Genomic DNA, 19935 nt, shown 5'->3' on the forward strand with positions numbered 1-19935 from the left:
AAATAAAATATTAAAAAAAAAAATTTATGTGGATTAGTGTGTGTGTGTGTGTGTGTGTGTGTGTGTGTGATCAGTACTAAAAAAAAAACTATGGCAAGTATTTTTAAAAACCAAGTACAAACAATATATTTTCTATAGATGCACATATACATCATAAAAATAAAATTTAAGAAATATTATAAATTTATGATGTTGATTTTTTTTCTGGGCAAAGAGAGGGGACTGGTGAAGAAATACAGAAGGGTTTTTACTTGATGAAAGCTTTGTAATTAATTTTATGGGGAAAATTGGTGAAGTGAATCTATTTGCACTAGCTAGTTTCTTGAAATATGGTAGATTACCTAATTATTTTTGTATCCTTTTTTACTTCTGAGAGAAAATTTAAATATACATGTTTTTTTTTTGAAGGAGAAGGTTTTTGTTATTTTATATTTTTGCTGTTTTCTATGCTTAAATTCTTGAAATCAAACAGAAATAGAAAGAAAGGAAACCAGTCTATCTGTATGGATGTATGGATATAGGTACGTATGTGCTATCATTTGTCATTTATCTTTTCCATGATTTGTTTATTTATTTATTCATTCATTCATTTGGTACAAGATATTGCTCCATAGCTCAGATTCCTAGTGTTCCTCCTGTCTCAGCCTTCTCAGTGCTGGGATTACAAGTGTGCGCCACCATACCCAGTTTCAGCGGCTGGCATGGTGCAGCTGGCTCTTAGCTGGTGTGGTATGCAGTACTGGGGATCAAACCCTAGTCCTTGAGTTTGCCAAGAAGGCACATAGACTGCTGAGTTATCTCCCCGACCCCTCCTTGACCCATTTTAATGCAGTTTTTACATGAGTGTTTTTAGTTTTTAATCTTCAGCTGCCTTGTTTCTTTTGAGGCATAAACAACTCTTCATTCCTAAAGCAAAAACAAATCACGCTTTCTTGAGGGAGAATAAGGGGAAATCAGGCAGATACCTCATCTGCACTGTCTCTACCTCCCCCTGGATACACGGATGAGGGAAACCCTGATTCAACACTCCCTATTGTCACTTGAGGCATTGTTGAAAATTGGATCTTACTGAGTTAACTATATCAAGGGTAAGTAGAAAGTATTTTTTTCTTCCAAAAGAGAGCTTTTTTCCTGGCAAAATTGAGAGGATAAAGACATCAAGAAGGCTTCACACTTTAATAATCTACTTGACTAGAGTGCTTATGATTGAAGGAGCATTCATTCAACTGAACAAGCTACTCCTTAACAAGAAAAGGTACTCAGCTGACTTTATAGGGCTCCATGTCTGCCATTCACACGGTAGTGTGAATTGTCTGATTTAGAAAGCATCTTAATCTGCTAGATGAGATTAGCTGTCCTGAGGAGGGAAAAGAGATAAAAAGGAAGGTAGCTTTATTCAACTATTTATGTGCTATCCTTACTTGATAATCTTCTACATCTCCAACACTTTATGTACGAAAATTAATTTGAAGATAATAATTGAAATTAAGAGTATTCCTACCCCCAAAACATGAATAGTTAAGATAGACCCAGGGTAGCAGTTCTCAAGGTATGAACGCTGAGGATTGCTAGAAACCCGTTAGAGTCCAAATGATGGACCCAGAAGGTCTGAAAGAGACTAAGAAACATGGGATCTAACGAAGTTATGGAGATGGAGGTTCAAATGGGAAAGCCACTGCTTGGGAAGAGCTACATTTGAAGACTTGGAGTGCTATAAATAATAAATGGAACTCAGTACTGAGCTGAGGAATACCAGGGGCAGGAGAAGGGGAGGTGGGTGTGTACACTTCTATTTTCAAAGGTGAAGCTTAGTGATTGCACTAGACTAACTGATGCCCACGCATATCCCAGATTGGTGTCTCTGTTGTGGTATCTGTCTGTCTGACTTAACCACTGAATTAATAAAAGGATCATCAGACTTTTTTTCAACAAGATAAAAATGAAATAATTTCTTAAAAAATTTCTCAATATTTTAAAAAATAAATTGAGCTAAATACTAAAAGTCTTTGCTGCCTTTTGAGGGCTTATCCTTCTCCATTTCTGGCCCATTGCATACATAGCCATGAGTTTTTGCCAATGTATTAAAAAACTTTGGAAGTAACCAGGTCTGCATATCTGTGAGTGGTCAGTGGGAAGGATAGTTTGACACTGTGACGTGAACTGAAGAAAGCTGCCACGAGTCAAACAGAACCAGCATTCGGAACTATTAGTGTCGTGCTTCGTTCAATACAGACAGCCTTAAAACATAGGTTCTAAGTGAATTGCTATATTGTGGGGAAGTGCACAGCATGGCAGTAGGACCCTTGCCAGACTTTTCTCGTGCTGACTTATTATTATCCAATGCAAATAGAGGTTGTTTATCATCCAAACCCTGCTCTTTCTTGCCTATAACAAAAACAAAATAGAAACATTTAGAAAAAGAAGTAACCTGCACTTTTTAAAAAATATATCTTATAATGTCTTTTTCCCTTGGTCAAAATAGGTTGTGTATTGTAGAATATGTGAAGATTCATCACTGTTGTCCAAATAGAACCATGGGAATGTTGGTCTGTGAAAGTCCAACTGCAAGTGCTGTTTGACATTGCTTAGTAAGTGCAGGAAACTGCTATGGATTGAACATAAGCAATGTGCCTATAGTTGTTTTTTTTTTTTTTTTTTGGTATGTGTGTATTTACAACATTTTGAGCTTTTCTCTTGACAAATGGTCTTGCTCTGAATTGTCCCAATGACCAAAATGAGTTATTTTAACAGGTGAAATTATTAGAAATGTAAAATAAAAATAGCTTGTAAAGGTAAAAGTGTTGCCTATATTAGTTAGAACATTTTAGACTTAAAACCGATCGTCTTTGAATTGGTGAGTATTTTGCTTTCATTTATTCTTAAATGTTAAAATTTATCTGTGTATTCAAAGAGGTTGGGATAGATATATAGTTGCATTCTCTTAATGAATAGAATGATTTGTTCTAATGGTGTTTGTAAGTAGGATCACAAGGCTGCATCTTGTACAGCAATTAACCACTAAGAAGAATATATGCAGTGTATTATTTGTTGAAACTGTACTTTTGATTTGATTTGAAACTGTCTCATTGCTATATGTTTATCAATAAAACTTTGAAAAGAAAAAAAAATAAAGGATAAATCATTCATATACTTGCCATACAACTGCTTACATTTCTATTACTGAAAGAAGTTATCTCCTTATACTATGGAATGAGATAAGTAATGTGCACGTGATCATGTTATCATTCAATTAAACAGCATGCACCAACGTGAGCAGATCTATTTGGTACAGTGAGATGAAATTGTTATAGTAGTTTTTCTTATAATCACAGGATGAATTTGTTGGCATTTAAGAATATTAATCTTTGGCAAAAACACAGAGCTTGTTTTCCTCTCCTTCGTGAGGAAGATATGCACAAAGTGAGCTGTAGTGAGTCACAAGAACAGCTGATAGAATGTATGTAGAAAATACTTCCTTCATGCCTAGCAGAGGGCTGCAAGGGTGGATTAAAGCTTCACTTGTTATTTTTAGTATTCCTTGTTGATCATTAATATCTCCTGTATAATCCTCCATTTCATTCTGAGGCTGCCAGTATTATAAATGCATGTTTGGCACTGATAGGTATTTTCAATCTACCTGTAAGGTCAATCCAAGGATTTCCTGTAAGGTCAATCCAAGGATTTCCTGTTAGGTCAGTCCAAGTGTTTGAATATCAGTTATTTAGGAGTTTTCAGAGTCCTTGAGTCCAGGAGCAATACCTAAAAGTAATGTATTTCCTCTTAACATTTTAATACTCCATCTTCCTAGTCTCATCAAAACTGGATTCCAAAAAACAGTATAGGGAAGAAGAGCATTTAAGGTTCTATAAAACTGATAGAAAAATTGTTAGTATAAATTTAAACTAGTTACAACTTCTTGATATATAATTAATGTATCCCCAGAGGGATTATTTTGAGAAAAATATTCTTTTTTCTACTTACCTCCACCTGAAGATGTATCATAACCTGCTATTGCCTTGGTTTGTACAGTAATTTCAACAAAATTCATTCCATGTTATCAAGGTCTAGCTGTTAACTGGAGGGCAAATTGTCAAATACCTAGTGAATATATAACTGTACATTAGAATGTATTAGGTGGATCTATGCAAATTCCATTCTGGTATCATGGGAAAGCATTATCTATAGACTCTTGTTTTTTTTTTTTTTTTGATTCTTGTTTTTTGACTCTTGCAATAGCTGAGTCCTCCAGAAGTAGCAGTTATTCAGGAGAAATATTCTGCTTTGGACTCACTGCTATTAGAAAATTTCACTATATTGCTGGCAATTTATTTAGCAAAGGTCAACAATGATAAGAACATTGTGAGGTTACCCTAAAGAGATATTAAAATTATTCCTTAAAATAATCCGCAATACCTTTTTCCTCATCAAGTACTTTCAGAGTGGTGTATTTGAACATCAAATCCAGGGATCTCTTTGTTGGTAGTTAGGCAGTGGAACTACCATTTTAGGAAAGACCAAAATTAAATTAGATGACCTTCCTCTTCACAGGAAGTTTAAGAGAGTAATTTATGTCTGTCTGGATGCAAGTGCTTTGTAGGGGTGGAATTGCATAGTCTCCTGAAGGAAGTGGCAAAGAAAAGAAAAGCTGTAGAAAAACTCAAAGGCCTAAGTGTCTCTCTGGTCTGTTAGTGGTGTAGTACTTGTCATGAGTTCTGCAAACTGGTTATGGCTGGTTTTTGATTGAGGAATCACGGGTAACAGTACATATGAGTAGACAATAGGCTCCCACATCAACATGTACTTTCTTTAGTATTTATTCTTCTGAAGAGAATCTGAGGCTGCCTGTGGGATACAATCCCTGCTGCCCAACTCTAACTCTGTGTTATTCTCTTCTCAGCTGCTATTAGTTTAACCCTGAACTTGCTTGTCTACTTAATTTCTTCATTTTTTGCCCTCTTTGGAATATAGATTCCTTATTTTGATATCTATCAAAGTTCATAGTTCTGTTTTTGCTACTTGAATTGTATTTTGGACTTATTTTGTGGAGTCACAGCATTCAAAATCTTGGCTATCTTTTATGTTTGACTTCTTTCTCTCATTTCTATACATTTCTTTTCTTTTCTTTTTCTTTTTTTTTTTTGGTGTGTGGGGAGTGTACCAGGAATCGAACTCAGGACCTTGAGCTTGCCAGGCAAAAATGCTGTGCCGCTGAACTATATCCCCAGCGCTCTCATTTCCATCCTGATTATTCCTCTCAAGTTTGATCTCACTAAGTATATGGGAGAAGCAGAAAACACATGCATTTAATGCCACATCATATGACTGGTGATAATGAGGAATTTATGAAAACATATCATCACTTAATAGAATTGTTTAAACACTCCTCTGCAGCTTGTTAAAGTGACTGCAACCTTAGATGGAAATAAACATGACATGTTCAAGTAGCGAGCACTTCATTCAGTCTTTTCATCTGTTTTCTGGATTGATAACATTTCTGTTGTGGCCAGGATAATTATTGCTTAAGAATATGCTCATCAAAACAAAGAAGTTTTCATAATACTAAATTAGAAATAAATATATGTGTTCATGTCCCTTTGTAAAGCCTATATGTAATGAAAGTGCTCTGCATTCTCTAAACCACAAATTAGGTACATTATGAAATTATTCTGAATGCTAATTATGTTTTCGAGAGATGCAGATTCTGTAAATACTGAGTTGTAGCAATCATGACTTCAAGATTTTGAAGTTTTCTTTACTGAGTTCTCTTTACATTAAATCTATCTATTTAGAGCACTGTAATTAATAATCCACTAAATAGTAGAAAAAAATAAAGGGGAAGATATTTTTAGAGTCATCCATCAGATGTAAAAATCTGTGCAGTGGGGAGGATTTCTGCAGTTCTAACCTATTCTTTACATTTCTTTTCAATGTAAGATTTCAAGGGAGAAACACTTCCAAGTAATTTTAGAGACCCTACCTAGGATATTTAGAGGCACAAAAATCAATAAATTCCTCAGTAATTTCTGTTTGTATAGTGAAATGTGTTTGATAAGAAAGAGAAAGACAACCTCACCTGTGATTTGAGAATAGCTACTAATCAATAGTTCTCATCCAGAAAGAAGAAAATAACAGCAGACACAGCAACACAAAAAGACAAGAATGTCTCTAATGCCAGGTACAGCCTACAAGGGGAAGAGAGACACATTTACTGGTTAAAGTGAAAGGCTGGAAAATCCTACAGTGTCATTCTCATGCTGGCCAATTTCTTTTCCCAACATTACAAGTTTAAAGTGGGGGGAAAGATATCAGACCTCCAACAAATGAATAGACAATAGCAGACAGTATGGAGATGCATGGGCAAGGAAGGGACACTAACGGGAAAGGTTATTGTAGAAAACTTTAATGAAGGTACTGCCTGAGTATTCTAGTCATGATCAATTCAACTTCCAGCAAGGTAGTGGCCAAGCTGGCAAGGATTATGTCCATAAGCCAGGAAGGTCTCATTATGATGTGGGATGAAAGGCCATGGCACATCATGAGCATGGCCACGTGTTTCATGAAAACAACCATCATCAACACAGCATCTTGTACTTCAGAAGCTGCTCTGGAAGTCGGGGGTTGAATAGTGGCCACAGGAAAATTCATGTTCACATCTTAATCATCAGAAGCTATAAATAGCATCTCTCAGGGCAAATGAATGAATGCTATCTTATTTGACAAAGACATGGCTAGTGTTGTGTTTTGTGTCAAGTTGGTTCCCCAAAGCCTCATGAAGTAACTGGGGCAGGCTTCCAGAGTTTGTGATTAATTTATGATCCAATGCTGGGATTACGGGTGTGAGTACCACAGCTTCCCTGGGGAGGAAAACCTGAATAAAATATATGGAAGGGAGAGACGCTTGCCCTCTGTCACTACTGCTCACTTTTGTTTTGGTTACTTTTGCTGTTTTCCATCACCATGACTGGCTGCCCTCTGCCACATGAGCTACGCCTTGGAGCCAGTTGAGTATGGGCTGAAACCTCCACAAACTGTGGGCTAAATGATCCTTTCCTTTCTTAATTTTGGGTGTTGTTATGGTTTGCATGTAGGTGTCCCCCCAAAGCCTCATGCAGTCATGGGGTGGCCTCTGGAGTTTATGATTGATTATTGTGGGTGTGGATGCTGCACCTGCCCTGGGGCAGGTAATCTGCATTACAATGTAAGGTGGGAAGAGAAGCTAGCTGCTTGAGCTGCTGCTACCCCTCCCTTGCTTTTGCTCTTTGCCTCCACCATGAAAGGTTGCTTTCTGCTGCTCTGGCTTGGACGCAGCTGAGTATGGACTGAAACCTCCAGTGACTGTGAGCTAAACAAGCCTTTCCTTCCTTCATTTTGGGTGTTGGGTATTTGTCCCAGCGACGAGAGAAGAGTGATTAAGACAGGTGTCAATTATTTTGTCCCAGCAATGAGAGAGAAAAGTAACCGAGACAGCTAACAATCTTGAAGTCCTTTTGGAGCTCATTGTGAGTGCTTTTGTGTGTCCCAAATGCAATCAAAGAATCCCTATAAGAAAGACAGAGGGAGAGTTTCAACACAGAAGGGAAAAGGGTCACATGAATGTGGTGGTAGAGTTTGGGTCTACCAGCCTACACTTGGTGACTTCAGAAACTGGAAGAGGCAAGGAACAAGTTCCCTAGAGCCCTGGAAGGAAATGTGTTGTGCACACACTTCGATTTTAGAATTCTTGTCTCCATAAATGGCAGAAAATAAATTTCAGCTGCTTCAGCCCACAAAGTTTGTTATCATTTGTGATGGCAACCCAGGAAATGAATATACCAAGCCAGAGCTGGTGGAACAAGCCTGAATGAGGGAATAATAAGGAAAGAAAGCTGTGATCCTTTTGATTTACTTTTCTTTTTGTTTTTGTAATGCATTTGGTACAGGGTCTCAGAACTCAGCTCAGACTCATGGTGACTCTCCTGCTTTTAGTCTCCCCAGCACTGGGATTACTGGGATATGTGGCACTATGCCCAGACTCTCACTGGCTTGGCTCCCACTAGGGGTGGGGATGGCATGGCATGCGGTACTGGGGATTGAACCATGGTCCCTGCACTTGCCCAAGCTTGCCTAAATAGGTGTTTTAGTGCACTGAGCTATCTTGCCAGCCCTTGTTGATTTCCTTCAGATTCTTTAATGTTAGGAGAAATAGGGGAAACACATTCAGGGCATATAACACACATTTTGGTAAGTGACAAGAAGTTTGAGGGCTTTTAGATTTTTAGGTCCAGCATTTACTAGCAATTCCATAACAAAAGCTAAAAGTGATGCAATTTCTTTAAAACTTGCTGGTTTTAAATGTTCCAGTTCTACTCCAATGTCTTGCCTGTTGTTATCCATATTCTCTACTCCTAGCACCACCCTTGCATTCTTTGTGAGAAGCAACAGATGTAATTCACAGAGATTTTTTCTGCTCTCTTACCATAATCCTTATAAAATTTCGCTCTCTTACCATAATCCTTATAAAATTACGTATTTTGTTACCAACCAAGTCTTGAACTGCAGTGTAGCAAAACATTTGTCCACTAAAACTGGATTGATTCAACTCTTCCATGTGCTATATGGATATATTTGTGTTTTGTTTTTGTTTTTGTTTTTTGTTTTCATAGTACCTGGGATCAAACTTGGGACCCTATACTTCCCAGGCAGGCAGGCACTGAGGCTGCTGAGCCATATCCCCAGCCTTTCCATATATTTTCAATGAAACCTCAGAAGAATATTATGACTCAGCCACTCCTAGGCAAGAATACATTCTATCATTCAAGCTTCTATGCTAGTATTGAATTCTGTTCAAACTGCTTTTCATCTATCCTTTCAGTCATCAATATTTATAATGTGTTTCCTTAAATGTGGAAACTGTATTCATGGTGCACAGGGAGCTCACAGTTTAAGAGTGGGTGCAAGTTGTAAAAAGTTTTACTGCTTGGTGGAAACTACAGCAGTGTAGAAATATTCACCACAAATCTGATGATGTAGCAAAAGGAGTTTCTTTATTTGACTGGGGTATTAAGGAAGCTCTTTAAGGTGTGTGTGTGTGTGTGTGTGTGTGTGTGTGTGTGTGTAAGGTCTCACTAAGTAGTTTGGACTTGTAGTGATCCTCCTGATTTCTACCTTCCTAGTGCTGGGATTACAGGCATGTGCCACCACTCCCGAACTCCACGGCTGGCTCAGCGTACCCAAGGGCGGGACTGGGGTGGCATTTGGTGTCGGTGATTGAACCCTGGCCTTTGCGCTTACCTAAGCAAGTGCTTAGCCCTCTGAGCTATACTGCTGGCCCTAAAACTTTTTTTCTTTGTATTTTAGGGAAGAGTCTACAGGGTGTTCAGGATCGCACTACTAGATCAGACTCATAGTGATCCACCTGTTTACAGCCTCCCAAGAGCTAGGATTACAGGAGTGCACCACCACATCCAGTCTCAATTTCTGTCTCAGCATGCCCTGGGGTTTGGCCCGGCATGGCAGGCCCGAGACAGAATTACTGTACATTGTATGTGATCCTATCTGAAAACGGAAGGGCAAAAAGAGCTGCTTAGGAGAATTGCGCAGATTTTCATTTCCACAGATTTCCTTCTGGAGTATGAGGCTTCCCTAAATTCCCTTCACACAAACACCATGGAATAAGTGGATGTTTATCTGGAGCTGGCCAGACAACCAAATGTGATTTGTCTTCACAAATCTACGTTTTCCACCATGAACGTATTGAATATTCCATGAGGTTTCCACATGGGATAGCCCAGTTCTAGTGAGAATTTCAATGATTTCTTTTATTGAAAGGGTCCCATGGCAGAGTTCCCTCCTCCGTTCTACTTTGGTACAGACCTGCAGAAGTGGAAGAGGATCATTAGAGATGAAAGTGTTGTGCGGGGACTTTCCATGGCTCCTGTTTCCTGGGCAACAACTTCCTTTGTTTCCATTACAAGCTGAAGATTTATTTTTGAAGCCTGTTTCTCAGGTACACTACAAGCAGTTATAACATCAGAAAAACAAGAAAGCAGCTAGACTTTGAAAAAAAATTTTTTTTTAAATCCCATAAAACTATGACTCAAACAGTGCTTTGTAGTTTTAAAAATTTCTTTGTAAAGAAACCTTAGATTTCTTTCCCTCCAATTACATGTATAATAAAAAGGCTGGAAATTTTTGAAAACTTCCTAGACACAGCCTGGATTTCTCCATTACTGGACAGCATTGTTAAAGTCATCAGGACAAATTCACTGAAGATTTTAAATCCGCAATACTTTGAGTTGTTGCCCATACATAAAAGTGTAGAGTTTCAAAGTTCAAGGAAGAATGAGAGTGAGACAGGCCAATCTACTGCTTAGGGTGGTGATGGTGAACCTTTTAGACTTTCAGTGATATAAACAGCCCGCTGTGAAACAGGAGCTAGCGCTTCACCACCACTGGCCAAGGTTTGAGAAACAGAAAGATGATGTAATCTCAAAGATCAGCTCATAGGAAAACATAATTTCACTGCAGAGCAGGACTAGGTGGGGACTGAGGCCTCAATTCTCATCCCGCCTGTCAGCTGCATCGTGAGTGACAGGATGATGGCTGTTAGATTACTGAGAGGTACACACACGTCCACAACAAGCCACACACATCGTCAGTTAAACCTGAGAAATTCTGTGAAGTTTTAATGTATCAGATACTGTTTTGGGTATATATTGACACACAAAAATCAACACAAGACTATTGCTTGGAGTAGTCATAACTGTAATTTTTAGATAAGAAAGCAAACACGGAGTAGTAGCTAGTTCATCTTCCCACAACCACCTAAGACAAAACTAGGCTCCAAATGCACTCATTTCTTGTACAACACATGGTCTTTACCATGCTCTATTTCCCCTAAATAGTAAATAGGTTTCCCATTATAGGATTTGCCATTCCTTAGACATTCTAATTATAGTGTAAGTCTTCACAGAGGAAAGATATTGTGTAGAGCTTCTCAAATACATTTGGCACCCAATACTTCTTTTCAGGGAGCATAGGGTAGAATATACTCTTAAAAATGCTGGGCCTGATAAGCCAAATGTCTTAACATTCATGTCTATCATATGTGATGACCCTGAGCCTCTAAGAAGAGAATTCACCCCTTGCAGCACTCTAAACTGACTGCCTCTAGTAAGACATTTTATTATGAATTTATTTATTTATCTTATTTATTTATTTATTTTTTTTTTGGTACCAAGGATTGAACTCAGGACCCTGCAATTGCCAGGCAGGCACTTATTCTACTGAGCTATCTCCCAGACTTTATTATGAATTTAAAATATTAAGAATGTACAATTTCTGAGTGCCTTCTATCCATATCATTATCAACTCTATTAATTGTTTATTTCCAGAGATTACTTTATCTTATTATCTATAATGTTCACTGTTAATCTCAAACTTTCCAGGTTAGTTTTACTACAAATCAATAAAAGTAAACAAAAAGGTGAGTTTGGTGCTTTCATCCAAATGAATTCTGTGGACATATAAAGTCCTACCTACATTACTTAATCATTCCTCTTCACAGCAGCAGCACTTATAACCATTGTGCTAGGGGACTGGGAGAGGATCTTTGGTAGCTTAAATTGAACAAGTCCAGGGCCAAAATGTGGAACAGATTACTAAGACTATTAGAAATTGTTTCTGTACTAATGATTGTCCACAGTTTGCCGTGTGCGTGTAAATGCCTTAATTTAAGTGTGAATGAACTTTCTGTATATGTTGGTTCCATTTAGTTCAGAACCACGAAATGTCAGTTCTCCCTAAGAGATGTGACATAATCCCCCCAAAAAATATATATTGTTTTTCCTCAAAGACAGACACCTTGATTGTATACTTCCTTTGAAAGAACAAATGAGCAAGCAAATCTATGAAACTATGAAAAAGAAACTGAGAAAGGAGATGAGCTTCCGTAAATACTGAAACACTAGGAAGCTTTCAGTGTAGGTACACAAGTAGAAAGTAGACCAATGGAAAAATGAATGAAAATACAAAAGAACATAGACCTGCACACAGAAGTTTAGGGTGTCATTAAAGCAGTGCTTAGTCATAAGACAGCGAGCAGCAGGAAACAGACCGAGTCTGTTTAGTTTTTAGATAAATTTTCTCTTGAATTCACATCAAATAATATTCTAGACAGTATTTAGACATTGTTTAGACTCTGATTCTAATTATTTGTGTAAGGCTGAATTTCTTTGAAAGAAGTGAATGGTCCAAATCTCAATTTCATGGTTTTCTGATGTAATATAGACAGAGATTCTGGGCTAGGACCTTGGTTAAAGAAACTGATACAAAGGTTGGGGTGACAAATAGTGTGACTCATTTATTACTTGTTAAAGGCAAAAGCTTTGGGACAAACACAAAGTCAGACTCATACATCTGATCCCCATTTGCTCCAAGTTCCCAGAGTTCCTTGCTCTCAACCAGCTGACCTTTAGGAAAAGTCGTACCCCACATCTCACATCCTGTTGATGTCTCACCACACTTTGTGAGGCACTAGGAAACTTCAGTCATTGATCCCTGAGCCTGCCATGCCGGCCCTGCCCCCAGGGCACACTAGGACAGCAATTGAGATTGGGCATGGTGGTGCACACCTGTAATCCCAGCTCTTGGGAGGCTGTAAACAGGCGGATCATTCCGAGTCTGATCTAGTAGTGAGACCCTGAACACCTTGTAGACCCTTCCCTAAAAAAATACAAAAAAGAAAAGAAAAAAGAAACATCAGCCATTGTTAGGAAAGCCCTTGCCATGTTGCCAGGCAGCCACCATTTCTAGCCAGCTTCTGCCCCCATTCTCACACTTCCTCCCCCCTCCCTCCATGTAATTCACATAAACCCATCTCACAAAATTCCCATAGTTCTCCATAAAACCCTAGATCAACAAGCTTGACTGAGATTCTCCTTTGAAGCAGCCCTAAGAAGTCTCCCCAGCAACCCCAAATTCAGACTGGCTGAGTCATCTCAGAGTCATCACTGTTTGCTCACACAAACTGTTAATGCACTTGGAATGAGTTCAATGATAGCATGTGTCTGCAGGTTTCTCATTTAATTCAGACTACTGTGACGCAAAATCTCTATCTTCTCTCAAAAACAAACTTGGAAAACATCGGGGCAGCATAGTCTGAAAGAAATTCTGACTCAGATATTCTCTCTCTCTCTCTCTGTCTCTCTCTCTCTCTCTGTGTGTCTCTCTCTCTGTCTCTCTCTCTCTCTGTCTCTCTCTATATCTTTCATCCCTTCTTTTCTTTTTCCTGAAGAAAATTGTCTCTCTTTAGGAAACGAATGCGTAAAACTTGTTATATTTATAAACTCCTGAGCATGGAAGATAGTTTCATTATCCTGCGGTGGTATAACTGCTAATTCTGACTGCTCTATTGACCAGATTAAGGGACTCCTAGAGAAGCGCCTGTAGCGGAGGCCCAGCAGTGCTCACCCACTGGCCCCACCCCTCTGCCCTCTGGTGCTGTTCTTCCATTGTGCTACCTGGCAGCTAGGCAGGCAGCAGGGCTCACTCTACCCCACTCATCTCCCATATTTTCTCCTGGGAGCCAGCTGATAATGGACCTCTGAAATTGTGAGTCAAGATAAACCTTTCCTCTTTTAAATCTCTGGCATCACATACTTTTTCCCAGCTCCAGAAATAGGAATAATAAAAGTAGCATCCTACTGGTTTGGAGACTGAAATCCTACACTTGTCAGCATCAATGGTATAGAGCATGACAGGCCCATGGTCTAATCCAAATTTTAATTAAAGGGGCTGGGGAGATAGGTCAATAGAATAAGTGCTTGCCTTGCAAGCACAGGGTCCTGAGTTCAATCCCTGGTGCCAGAAAACAAACAAACAAACAAAAAGGACCAACAAATCTTAATTAATTATGTGAGTTTAAAAAAATGACCATTATTGCACTTAATTTTCAGTATATATATATAAAAAAAAGAGAAATAAACTTTAAAGCTTATGTCCTTTCATCTATGAAACACAAACTGTTGTAGGGTGAGAGACAAGCTTGCCAGATAGTTCTTGAAAATTCCACAATCACAACAAGCATTAATTTACCAACTAATTCCCACCTAAGTACTACTTGACACAGGATTTTGAAGCTAGCAGGAAGAAGGCTGGAGTTAGAGCGACCAGTTGAACCAATTTCTGTAAATACGCGTGATAAATGTACAAGGGCTGATTGCCCCTGTGAAAACTCATCCTCAGGCCCGGAATTACTGTCTTTGTTCCATAGTAAATTTGCTGTAACTGATTGGGTGACATTTTTCACTCATCAACTCATTAAGCTCATCATCTTTTTAAGGGAGTCAACTTTTAAGTGAAACATCATATCGGATTTCTAGCGCAGAACCAATTGACTTTACAGCAATGATACTTGGACTTTGATGGGATCAATTAAGATCAGTCAATTTTACTTTTCTTTCATTGATTCACATTAGTATCATATCTGAGGCATGCCTGCCAGAGAGGATTATACATTGAGGCTGGATGTAGTGCTTTTCTAAATTGAATAAGATATTTTAAATAAATCTATTGCAAACTGGCTTCAAAGATATACAAAACTCCAGTGTAGTTTCTAACTGTATAGTTGTCTGAAATTTTCATTTGCCAAGTGAATTTTTGCATAATAAGGCTTGAATATGTTACCATGCCTACACTGTGATATCCCATACTATAAATGTTCATATTTGCAGCATTACTCATGGTTCCAAAAACAATAGTTTCAGTTAAAGAGAAAATTATTTTGAAAGATGAAAATGATTGGGCTAGTTTTTTCCATACATGACCAATAAAAGTAGCAAAAATCCAGATAAACCTGTTGGCTTTTGTTTGTGTATAAAACACAAATATCCAAATCAATGAGTCCAAACTTTGGTGAAAAAACCGTTGTAACACAATGTTGAAGAATTAAAAGAGACAATATTCTGAGATGAAGGGTTATTTTTTCCCAGTGCCTAAGAGAGTGATATCTCCTCTACTGGCTTCATTAAAGAAATAATGTGTCATGGGCGAGGGAGATAGCTGAGTGGTTTAATCCCATGCCTGGAAAGTTCAAGGGCCTGGGTTCAATCCTCAATAGCACATGCTGTGCTGGCCCTGGAGCTATGCCATCCACCTAAACTGGGCGTGGTGATGCATGTCTGTAATCCCAGCACTGATGAGGCTGAGATAAGAGGATCACTATGAGTCTGATCTGCATAACAAGACCCTGTACCAATAAATAAATAAATAAATAAATAAAAAAACAAATAAAATAGTGTGGCACATCATGGCAATTGTTAAAGAGCATCACAGTTTAAGCTCCTCTCAGTTGTAGCATCATTCTTGCAGTAAGAAAAACTAAACCTGATCTAGTACTTGTATTGAATCAAAGGACTTTGCCAAAATTTGTTTAGGCTTCTAAGTCTGCCGTAAACCCTACTTTAATTCATTTAACCTGTGTAGGCGATATATATTAGTTGCTTCCTTGTTAATGTCCTGTGTCTTTCAATCTGTAGATTTAATTCTGCAAACATAACTTTTTTTTGGTATCTCAAATATTAATTTCTATCCAAAATGCAGGGTTCATCATAAAGAGCGCCAATTGTCCATTTGGTTCTTCTCCAGTTCCTTTTTCTTCTTTGTCTTTTGTTTTTCCTTTAAATTTTAAGAGCTTTTGCACTTTGCTTATTTTTCTCTATATTCTTGAAATAGTTCCCATCTTCACCTGTTACTCGTCTTTCTTTAGATTTGGCTCAAAAGTTTGTGCTTCATGGTGTCTTTTATTAATGTCTGTTTGCTTTGTTTTCTCCAGTTATTTTATTAGTGTGTCAATCTTGTCTCCATCCCATGTTCCCTGCTTTTAAGGCATTCCCAACTTCTCTTTTGTTTATTTATATACTTCCCTATGAGGGAAACAATATGTTCATTGAGTTCTTCCTTATAATTTCCTATGGTTCACAGTACCTAGAAATATACTTTAAAAATACTTATTGTGTATTTGGTAAGTAAAATGTACATATGTATTGAGTACAATGTGCAGTTTCAAAATATGTATATATTGTAGAATGATTAATTCAAGCTAATTAATATATGCTCTACTTTACACTCTTGTTTTTATGGGGCTAAGAGTACTTAAAAATCTCCTCTCTTAACTGTTTGTGAGAATATTGTATAGTTTTATTAACTACAATCAGTGTATTGTAGAGCTCTCATGAACTCATTCTTCCTAATGGAAATTTGGCAGTTTTGATGATCTCTCCAATAAACCAGCCCTACTTTATAAAGCTTTAAAAATACTTTAATACTTATTTCCTTTCATAGCATCATTCAATCTTTTCATATAATCAATTCCTGTTTAGGATTTTATTTTGATCCTTTATTGACAAGAGGCCTAGCTAGACATATTTACTTCTTTAGTTTAGTGGGATAGAAAGGGATGCTTGTACCCTTCAGATCTTGGATGGTTTTGATTATTTTAAATTTATGTGAAGGCTTTGTGAAACACTATTATATTACTAACAGTCAGAACTATACAAAAACTTATAAATTAAAAAAAATATTTCTTCCTCATTGTCGTCTTCCTGATACCTTTCTTCATTTCTTTTTTCGTCTATTTTTTTTTTTTCTATCAACTTGTATAGGTAAACAATTTCTTTGGTTTCTGGTTTACTTTTCTGTGTAATTTTTCATAAATAAGCAGACAAGTTGGCACCTCCCTTTTTACATGAAAATAACATACTATAGATATTTTGTTGTGCTTTGCTTGCTCACTTGATGTTACAATTGCGATTTGTATCAGTCCGCTGATGTACTTCTCCTTGTTTTACAGCCGCATGTTCTTAGTGCTTGGTTGTGTCATGCTTTGCTCACCTGCCGTCCTGTGCAAAATCATTTAGGTTGGTTATGTGGTTTGCGTTTACAAGAAACAGTGCAATATATAACCTTGTGTCTATGGAATTCCATAATGCTGGAAATGAGATTGCTGGATCAAATGTTAATAATGCATGCGAGGTTTTGCAGTTTCCTACCGCAGTGTTTGCGCACTTAGCACTCTCATATGAAATTGCATGTTTACTCAGCCTATCCCAGAGGGCATATTCTCGTACACATTTTAAAAGATTTGCCAGCCTGATAGTTGAGAAAGGACATTTCAGCGCTATTTTAATTTTCATTTCTTTAAATGTGAGTGAATTTGAACATATTTTCATAAGACTGAGGCCCAATTTTTTTTTTTTTTTTTGGGGGCGGTGGGCAGAACCAGGGATTGAACTCAGGCCTTTACACTTCCAGGGAAGTGCTTATTCCATTGAGCCATCTCCCTGGCCCCTGAGGCCCACTTTTATGAGGATTTTGCAAATGTAAAGTCCCAATGACTTTCCTCCATCTCTTCAAATTTATATCTGTACAAATGCTTAAGATTTGTTGCTTTAAAATAAAATGATGGGGCGCTGGCCAAATAGCTCAGTGGATTAAAGTGCCTGCTTAGACAGACACAGGGACTGGGTGTTTGACCCCCAACCTGCTGTGCTGGCTCCACCACAGGACATGCTGAGATGGTGATTGAGAAGGCATGGTGGTGTGAGCCTGTAATCCCAGCCCTTGGGAGACTGAAAACAGGAGAACCATGAGTCTGACCTACATAGTGTGACCCTATAGACCCTGTATACACTGTACCAAATACATAAAACAATAAAATAAGGAGCTCAAATAAGTGGGTCTCGAGGTCAGAAGAGGTTTCATACACCTGAAAGAAGAGAATGTCAAGACTAAGCACCTTTTACAAACTAAGCAGCATGTCCAGCCCAGTCTGCCAGATTACCCCTAAGAAGCCCAAATAATCCATTTCAAAAAGAGAAAAACAACACAGGATGTCAAAAACAGAAAAGAAGAGAGGTCACCAGGAAATATCAATAGGAGATAAGGAACTATTGGCCACCTGTATTATCTGGGGTAGTCAGTCCTTGCATTCTCATTGAAGCACCCCACAAAATAGGAACAAGGAACCTCTCTCTACTTACAAACTATAGATTTAAAAGTCTTTTTTTTTTGTTTTATTTATTTGAGAGAGAGAGAGAGAGAGAGAGAGAGAGAGAGAGAGAGAGGAGAGAGAGTGTGGTGTGTGTGTGGCCAGCTCAGCCCACCAGCGGGCGGGGCTGGCTGGCATGTGGTGCTGGGGGATCGAACCGCGGTCCCTGGGTTTGCCAAGCTTGTTCCAAGTTGGTGCTTTAGACCACTGAGCCATCTCTCCAGCCCTTAAAAGTCTTTTTATTAATCCTTCACCTTTGCCAGATTTGAGCTGGGGAGGTTCCCAGGAAAGTTGTCTAAACATGTTTAAAACAAAAAGCACATATGTTCAGGACAAGAATTTCGAAGTTCTGCACTGTGACCTAGAGCCACACAGATGAGATCAATACTTCTAGACTTGCTTTTAGAGGTATGTGAAGTATACATACCTCATAGGGAAACATTTGATCTTGCACAAGGTTTTTTTTTTTTTTTTTGATAGAGTTATGTTGACACAAAGAAATATGAATAAAAACATGCTTCGACTTATTGGAATTACCTCACTATTCATTGTTTTCAAACTTGAGGAAATTTTTACTCCCAACTCCCAGGACTTTACTTATGTCACTGATGGTGCTTGCAGTGAGGAGGATGCTGTAAGGATGGAACTCATTATATAAAAGCTTTAAAGTGGGAGCTTTGTCCTATCACAGTCACCTCCTGGTTACCTCTCTTTCTCCAAGTTTATGCTCTTAAAGTTGCTCCTAAAGTTTTTGTACCTCAGTAATCTCAGGAGACCTTCATCTGCACAGACCAGCTTTTGGATCTGTGTATTCAAGCCATGGACTCTCATTAGAGTTTCAGCACAGAATACTGGCTGAAGCTGCCTTGTGCTATTTCCCCTCTGCTAAGGTGGTTAAGAAAGTCTCACATTTGGAATGGGACAAAGTTTCAGAATGTGTAAACTGTATGGTACCTTTCCTCAGTGTAGTAAAAAGTGCTTGTCCAATGAAGCTGAAGACTTTTAAGAAGATACCTATGGAGGACAGACATAACATCCGATGCTTACAGATTATTTGGCCATGCTAACTGAAGTCAATTATGTAGCCATCTTCAGAAAAGGGGGACAGCTGTCTCCAGTTTGCAGTGGAGGCATTATGACACCACAGAAGAGCACAGAAAAGCCACCAGGGAAACACTGAAGATGTCAGTTAAGCAAACAAGTTGGAATGAAGCACTTTTAGCTTTTTTAAAAATTAATTTTATTGAGAAACAAAGAATAATGAGACAGTTTCAAAACAGGATAGTAGGACAATTACAATAATTAATACATTGCATATTGTTGTCTTCATAGTAGTTATTCATAGTACAAGATGCAGACATGATATCCTGTCCAAACACTATTAGAACAAATGTTACTTTTCATTGAACTAAGAGAAAATAGCTGTGTATCTATCCTATTTTGTATATACAGATACAAAATGGTCATCCCTTTATAGCTCCCTTTTTCATTTAGAGATGAGTATTCCATTGTCATTCAAATATTGTAGGTGCATGAATTCAGCAAAATAATCCAATATAGCTCAGTAGTCGTAGTGGGTTATCTGTAGGACTGTGCAGACCTTAAAAGTCATCTCTGAAGTTGCTGGGCTGCAGACCTTGTTCCCAGCTCTAGTTGTGCTTTCTACCACACTCTTTGTTTTCTTTTTTTCCCATAATTTTGTTGAGAAACAAATAGCAATGAGACAGTTTAAATTCAAATTAGTAGGACAATTTGAGTAATTAGCACATTACATACTGTCTTCCTAGTGGTTATTTGTTGTATAAGATGTAGACATGATATCCTATTTACAAGCGCTATTAGAACAAATGCCTCTATTCATTGAATTAAGAGAATGTAGCTATATATCTCCCTAAACAATTTGAATACAC

The 19935-nt window shown here is 38.0% G+C and overlaps 1 pseudogene; it reads left to right on the forward strand.

Annotated features, from left to right (window-relative positions):
- The window catches only part of LOC101571616, a 20224-nt pseudogene extending 1019 nt beyond the window's left edge, over positions 1-19205 (forward strand).
- Positions 19206-19935: the final 730 nt, after the last annotated feature.

This window comes from Octodon degus, unplaced genomic scaffold (assembly GCF_000260255.1).
Source record: "Octodon degus isolate 3935 unplaced genomic scaffold, OctDeg1.0 scaffold00056, whole genome shotgun sequence".
Lineage (NCBI taxonomy): Eukaryota > Metazoa > Chordata > Mammalia > Rodentia > Octodontidae > Octodon > Octodon degus.